We start from the raw sequence: 7649 nt of genomic DNA, 5'->3' as shown, positions 1-7649 counted from the left end.
ACACCTTCAGACTGTATAAACACATATAAGTCAGGGAGGGAAAAAAGTTTTTCATTGCACCATTATCGCACCAGCATGAATTGCACACACTGTATACGTCAAGGTATCAGTTTCACAGCATAACTGGTAAACAAACATGCTACATATAGGCTACGCGGACAAATTCATACACCATGGAAAATCTTTATTATATGTTTAGATCAGTAGTTTTCTTGATATGTGAGTGTAGGAGTTTAATAACCTTGGCCTCTTTAATGAAATAAAAAAGGGGGGAGAGCAGAGGGGAAAACAGGACAAGTGTGACAAGTTATGTAATTTTTTTCTGAAATCTTTAAGTTTTTAATTCAATTATCCTCGCTCTATTTTTAGGGGGAGGGAAGCAGAAGACTGAATAATGGCAGGTATCACGTATCTTAATAAATTCATCTTACCTTTGTTTTATGTATGGATGTATTACAAAGCTGTCAAGTCAATTCCTTAAGGAAGATGCTTGATTTTTATTATATAAAGAAGATGTTCCGAGTAATTTAGTGGTAAAAGCTTCTTAAGTTAAGACCTCTCAAGTTATCTTTATACTAGTAAACTGAAAAGAGTGAGGGCCTTTCTCTACCCTAAAGCCAACTGGCCTAGCTGGCCACATCCATCCTTTTTAATTGTTTTAGCCCTAAAACAAGGTGGCTGTACTCAAACTGCCCAAAAAGAGTAGTGGCTGGCAGGTGCTGGCTCCCAGTCTGGGCCCAAGAGGTGTTTGAGCTAGCTGACCCACAGCTGCCCCACACTGCAGGTAATCAGGTGGTGCCTCCAGCTGCCTGAACTGCAGAGAAAGAGGCTCAAAGCTCTGCACAGCTGACTCCAGAGCAGGGTGCTCTTCCCAGACGGCGTGCTCAGGCTCACCTGGGTTGGCAGGTTCAGCGTGCACACAGTTGTGGTCCTGTCTTCACTGAAGTAAGCAAGCCCTTTGATCCGCGTTCGGCAAGGAGGACAAGAGCTTTACTGTCCTAGAGCGTGCAAGCGTTCACATCAGCTTCAGCAAGATGTATGTTTGTCTTCAGCTTCAACAGCCCCTGGAAATGAGAAGCACGTTGAAGTCTGCCTCACAGGAGGAGGACCAGTCTCCAGGCCTGTAGTCAGTGTCAACCTACTACTGGAATCCTGATACCCAGATCAATACTGAATGCTTTTCTGGAGAATGGTCTTTACCCAGGCGGAGAACATTGTTCTCAACACAGAGGTATTTAGGGAGAAATTTAATGGCAGTTGGTATATGCATTAAATTATCAGATGACTGGCCTTATCCCATATAATTCAAAGCGCAGTCAGTTGCAACACAGTTCACAGTAGCTGTAGGTACTCCAAAAGCTTTCTGCTAATGTTTTTTTTTTCTTTTTTAATCTGTCTTTATTTAAAGGTATTTTCCTCAAAACTACTATGTTGCAAAACAAGATCGGAAACTAGCTGACCACAAGAAGAGAAAGAAAGAAATGGAGTCTTTATATAAAACAGTCAAGTGGACAATGTAAATAAATGGACATCCCCAATGTCCAGAAATTCAGCTCATCTCCCTGTGATAAGCATCATTATTTGTAAAAATGGTAGATAGAAATGCTTAGATAGGAGTTATACTTTTTTTTTTTAATGACAATATCTCTCTAATCAGTAGTCCAAACTAGCCTATTAGTTCTAACAATATATAATAATTTCAAAGCTCTTTGAGCAAGACGTAGTGAGTGTTTGGTCTTGTAATTAACCCACTGCCATTGGCCATGCATTCTCTCCACCCTGTAATTACCTGACTAAAAAATAACACCATTCAAAGCATACATTGTTTAGAGCATTAAAGGAGCATTTATTTTAATCAGTTTTTACACTCAAACGATGATTATAACACACTCATACACTTCACATATGAACAGAAGCGATTTGGCCACATTTGAGCAGTTTTTTTGTTAGAAGAGTTTAATTTGGAAACAAACAGATCAGCATGTGCAGAACCATTGGCTTTTTGGTTTTACTTTGCTTTTTTAGAACTGATCCAAAACTACTGAAGGAGTTTTCACTTAAAAAAAACCCCTTATCGTTGAGCTAAGAATGTAGTGGATACTGAAGTCTTTGCTCCAACACACTCCTCGACAAATTGCTATCCTTTTGAGTGACGTAACGTGCACAGGTTCTATATGTGTACAGCTTCAGCTTCAAAAGAAAATATTTCAGAAAGCTTGTAGGTGTAAGCCGGTGAAATGAATATGCCAGTTCAGCAAAAAAAAGAACAGTCCTTCCCACAGCAAACTTTCCTTAGTAATGCTTTCTGTTCTCAAGGTCTGAGGCCAGAATATGTATAGAATAGAAATGCTTTTTGTATGAATTTTGTAAGAATAAAAGGCAACAGAAAACATCAGGAAACCCCTCTCCAGAAACCAGGGGTGGGATTTGTGTTATCTTACCTGAATTGTCTAAAAATTAGACAGAGAAGGTGAGTGTTGACTCCCTCTGTGGGTAGTGGAGAGAAGCAGACATTTCCAGAAAGCAATTCAGATGCACATCTTGAACACTGATCTTGTGACAGGATTATTCGACTCATTATGTGAGTTCTCATACTAGTACCCTGACTTTCAGGTGGCTATAGAGAAGTGAGATGAATCCCCCCTCAAGGGTAGTGATACCTTACCAGAAGCCTCTCAGTCTCTTCAAATCTTCAAACTTTTGAGTGTTTTGTGGGCTTCACTTTCAAGCCCACTATTGCTTTAGCCCATGATGCCGTTTTTGTATCAGGCATGATACAGCTGCATTAGTCATCTCATGTATACAGATGCAAAGAGTTTTTCCAGCTGCAGTAAGCCCACTGCATCAGTCTCAATAAAGCTCAGTTTATGGATGTCACAACTCAGTCCTGTCCAACTGGGGGAAAAAAGGAGGAGCTGAGGAGGAAGTATATTACAAAGTGTATTCACATTGCAGAACACAACATAGAGATACTTGGGCTCCATTTAAAAGAGCGTCCTCTTCAGCTGGCAAAACTTGTCCATGTGAAATTCTCTCCTGCCTCACCTTCTAAACAACTAGCTTGGATGTCTCCACTCAGCACTGCATCTGTCAGTGTAAGAACACTCAGTAATTATGTTTTGAAATAACTGAGCCCTGACTCTTCTTTGTGAGACCAAGCTTTAATACCAGGTTGTGCATTTTTTCCTCAAACACCCTCACCTTTCATCTCATGCCACTCCTTGATTGTGGGAGGAGATCCAGACAAAATTCACAAAGGTGCTTCCTTCAAATCCTTCTAAATTCACTGTAGTCATGAATTTTGCGAGCTTCTAGCCCATGCATAAGGTACTTTGCGTTCTTCAACCTCTGCTTGTGCTAACCCCAAGTTTCACATTTTTACCTTGTTTTCCCAATCTTTCTTGTTTCTGCCTGGTCATTTTATATTCCTTTCCTCCTTACCATATTTCAACATGTGCAAGCACTTGCATGCTATGTGAAGCAGGGACCATCTTTTGTTATGTGCATGTGCAGCATCTAGCACAGTTCGAAACATTACCAAGGTCAAGATTCATCACCAAATGATAAATAATAAATATTAAAGCTTTCTGGAAAGCAGGTATTACTAGCAGGCCCTGGTATAGTAATCATTTAATATCCTCGGCTAGACCATTTTCTCCTTTGAATGCTATTTTGTACAATAGTGAATGGAAAAATTAGGCTATCTCCTGGAAATGCAGGAAGGCTGATACAATGGCAGTTAGAGCTTGTTGTTAATGAACCCGTCATGCAAAAGGTACAGCCTCATAGCTAATTTTAAAAATGCCTAATACTGTACTTAGTTAATAGAATCCAACAAAGCAGTGGGGATCTATTTAAGCAAATTTTAAACACACTGTGTACTCTGCCTTGTAAGCACCTTCAGGATCATCAACACCTCTCATGTAAAGCTTCCCTTATCCAATTTTTCTACATGCACAGTTTGTGCTTACGGACTGTTGCATTCACATTGTTAAAGTGCATTTAGCTGTTACCAAAGTAAAAACAAACTACAAACAGTTTGGGAGTAGATTTAACGTCTACAATTTTTAAGGCACGTACCCCAAAACGGTTATCCAGACCCAGCACTGCAGGCCAGTCAAATAAGAAACTAAGAATTAAAAAAATCATTGTAGACAAAAACTGTGGATATGTACAACTCTCTGGGTGAAGGATCTGCTGAATTACATTATTGCTACATTTCAAAACAAGAAGATCACCACTTTCATTCTTACTGACTAAAGTTAGAAACACATGCACAGAAATAATCACCTACATTAATGACCTGTTTTCCAAAATGCTGTAAATTCCCAGCCATCAAAGGCACCTTGGAATCTTCAGTACAAATTTAGATCATGGAGCTGGAAAAAATCATCCTTTGTCTCCCAGTAGCACCTATCCAAATATGGGAATTCAGCCCAAAGCTCTGTGAAAAAAACTTCACTCCATCTGAAGCGATTATGGCAGATGCATGTAAACTGCTTAATATAACAAATTGCTAGAGGCAGCAGGCTCTCTGCTGAAGCTGGTGGTGGTCAGGCCATACCGTGAGGCTGCAGGTTTTCCCTGCCAGAAACCTTCTTGCTCAGCCTTTGCTCTGGAGTGTGGTGCAAATAGTTGCCATGGACCTGTCTGCATGGCTCTGCTTGCTTAGATGTGGCTATGCTGACTGGCCATCGCTAGCAAGGAACTTGTGGCACCACAGAACTCAGCAAACCTTTCAAAATACGCTGCTGAACCCAGAAGTTCACCTGGTGGGGCTCCATGCCATCAGTTGTGCTGCTAGCAGGTCAGGATAGTCTTCCCAGGACGCAGGCATTTCAGTCTGACTAGGGTAATTTGAAGTCCGCAGCCTATTCTAGACTTCCGAGCAGTTACTGACCCTAATCTGATCATCAGAATTACCATCAGGAGAGGATGCACTGTTGTGAGACTGCAGTTCCTTGACACAGCAGCTTTTAATTGATCATAGGCTAAGAAAACATCATCCCTTAATGACACATGGTATCAAATGCCCTGCTGCAGGCATGAGCCCTGCCACAAATGCCCCGGTATCAAGGAAGTAATGGAAAGACTAATCCATATACTAACAAATTATGAGGCAGAATGAATGGCTGATCTATTCTGACTTGTGCAACATAAATTGTGGAATTTAATTCAGCTGTTCTTTGGATTAATTCAGTGAGTTATATTTGGTGAAATCCTATCTTTCAGAAAGGCTTGAATTGACAATAGCAAGAGACAGAGGGTATAGAAACTCACTGGGTTTATTCCAACAATTACACATCTTCGCTGCTAAAAGGTGAGTTGTAGTGAATGTGTCCAACTTCCAAGCATAAGCTTTTGTCACACTTGGTTCAATAGCCCTTTGGTACTTCATACTTTCTCCCTTTTAATACACTCTTATCTTACCTGCTGTTTCATAAAGATTTGACTCTATCTTCTTATTTTTAACTGGCTAAATAGATAACGTCTCTCTCACTGTAAAGCACTTTTTCTAGCTTGGAAATAATTACTAAAGCTTGTCAGTGCACTTGCAAACATATCTTGACTTTTCTGAGAGGAGATACAAATATACAGCAAAACGATTCATCTTTCTGGCTGTAGAATTTGGGACACTCACTAAGCCTTCGGGGCCTCCTGGCACATAGGTCAGTTTTGCATAAATCAGGCTGTATTTCTTGTATCAAGTTCCTTCTGAATAATTGCACTGTATTGTATTGTATCAGTACAGAGTACAGAGCATTACCACATTAATGAAAAAGTACCTATTAGGAAAACATTTCTTCATGTGCACAGTAGCATTCCTGTAGCCATACATTTTCAACAAGTGTAATTTTAAGGAGGAGCTATTTATTTGCAGTACTACAACTAACTTCCTGGAGGCAGAACTGTTTTTGACACGAGTGCAAAAGAGCTTCTAAAAACCTACAAATCTCTGTATACAGAAATCAATATATATAATCAAAGCTTCTTCTTTTCTCCACATCATGCTTTTAGGCTGACAAAGATGTGTTAAGTTGCGCTAGGGGCAAGATGCTTTAAATCTCAGTCTGGATAAGCTGTTAGATTGCTTTACAGCCAAAGTGCTGAGACATCCTTAAGGAAAGCAGTCGTAGCTGGTTCAGTGGATCACAGACTGCCTGCAATGGCTCTGAAGACTGTGTATCTATATGGTAACTCCTCTTTCGTTAAGGATTATAGATTGTTCTACTACTTGTTAAACACACCACAAGCATTACTATAGGTCTGAGAGTATTGTCATTGTTAAAAATTCCTGAAATCCATAGTTTTGCTCTATGACCAATTTTGAGTTTTCTCTCTCAGAGCAAGCTATATCACACGCACTTTACAAAGAGGAAGAAAAAAACATCCAAGGATATGAGAATATGCTTTCAAAAAGTATTTACAAAATCTTCTAAACTCCTAGCTGTCTGAATTAGTCCCTCAAAAGCAGATATACCAGTGTCATAGCCCTCAGCCTTTCAGCATGAGTGACAAATTGAAACAGATTTGAAGAAAATAGTAGTTTAATAGCATCATATGCAAGTAAAGTGTTGAGCTCAAAGGGCCCTATTAGACTGAACAGACAAGAAAACAAATTTCTTCAGAAATTATCATACCTTTTGAATACAATTACTCTCCTTAAGTAACATTTTAAAGAGACTGCAGTTGCCCAGCCTTACAGCCTATATTTGTACAATAGCCAGTTGGATAAACTGTACAGGAGATTTAAAAGGCTGATTTCAGGTTTCACACTGGTGCTAAAAAATAAAATTATGCCAGATCTGAACTGAATTAAGCAGTTAAGAATGTAGACTAACATGTTAAAATGACCTTCTTGCTACTGATTTAATGTTTTCCTAGCAAAGCCTTAGCCCCTGGTGTAAATGGATTTGCTATTGACTGTACCAAGAACAAAACTGAGGCTCATTTGTGGTTCAAGACTTTTTGCAAAGGGATTTGGGGTATTTAATGCACAAATATAAAACAAAAGCAGCACTGAACGTGTAATAAATAGAGAAGATAAGGAATAAGATAAGAGTAAAATTTTTGTCAACTTTAGAAGCAAGACCTCTTCCCACTCTACCCTTCCCCTTTTTTTCTCTCTTTTCTTCCTCTTTTTTTCTCTTCTTTCTCATTGTTTCTTTCTCTTTTTCTTTCTGTTTTTTACAATCACAGAGTAGTTGAGGTTGGGAGGGACCTCTGGAGATCATCTAGTCCAATTCTCTTGCTCAAGCAGGGTCACCTAGAGCATGTTAGACAGAATCACCTCCAGGTGGGTTTGAATATCTCCAGGGAAGGAGACTCCACAACCTCCCTGGGCAACCTGCTCCAGTGCTCTGTCACCCTCACAGTGAAGAAATTCCTCCTCATATTCAGGCAGAACATCTCATGTTTCAGTTTGTGCTGTTGCCTCTTGTACTGTTGCTGGGCACCACTGGAAAGAGTCTGTCCCCATCCCCTTCACCCCTCCCTTAAGGTATTTGTATACATATACTTTTCTCCTCCTGCCTCCCTCCCTCACTCTCTCCCTTCTTTCCTTCTTCCCTTCCTCCCGTTTCTCCCCTTCCTTTCTTCCTTTCTCATTCTAGAATGCATTTAAATATTCGTGAAGTTCATCTTCCCTA

At 39.9% G+C, this 7649-nt stretch overlaps 1 long non-coding RNA gene across 1 annotated transcript; it reads left to right on the top strand.

The window, feature by feature from the left end:
• The first annotated feature begins 311 nt into the window (after positions 1-311).
• On the top strand, positions 312-1487 carry LOC134139243 (uncharacterized). Its single transcript, XR_009958095.1, has 3 exons — positions 312-401; positions 1053-1231; positions 1409-1487. It is a non-coding gene; the product is annotated as an uncharacterized LOC134139243 (long non-coding RNA).
• The last annotated feature ends 6162 nt before the right edge of the window (positions 1488-7649 follow it).

This window comes from Rhea pennata, chromosome 3 (genome assembly GCF_028389875.1).
Source record: "Rhea pennata isolate bPtePen1 chromosome 3, bPtePen1.pri, whole genome shotgun sequence".
In the NCBI taxonomy this organism is placed as follows: Eukaryota; Metazoa; Chordata; class Aves; order Rheiformes; family Rheidae; genus Rhea; species Rhea pennata.
This window is presented reverse-complemented; position numbering and strand designations above follow the sequence as displayed.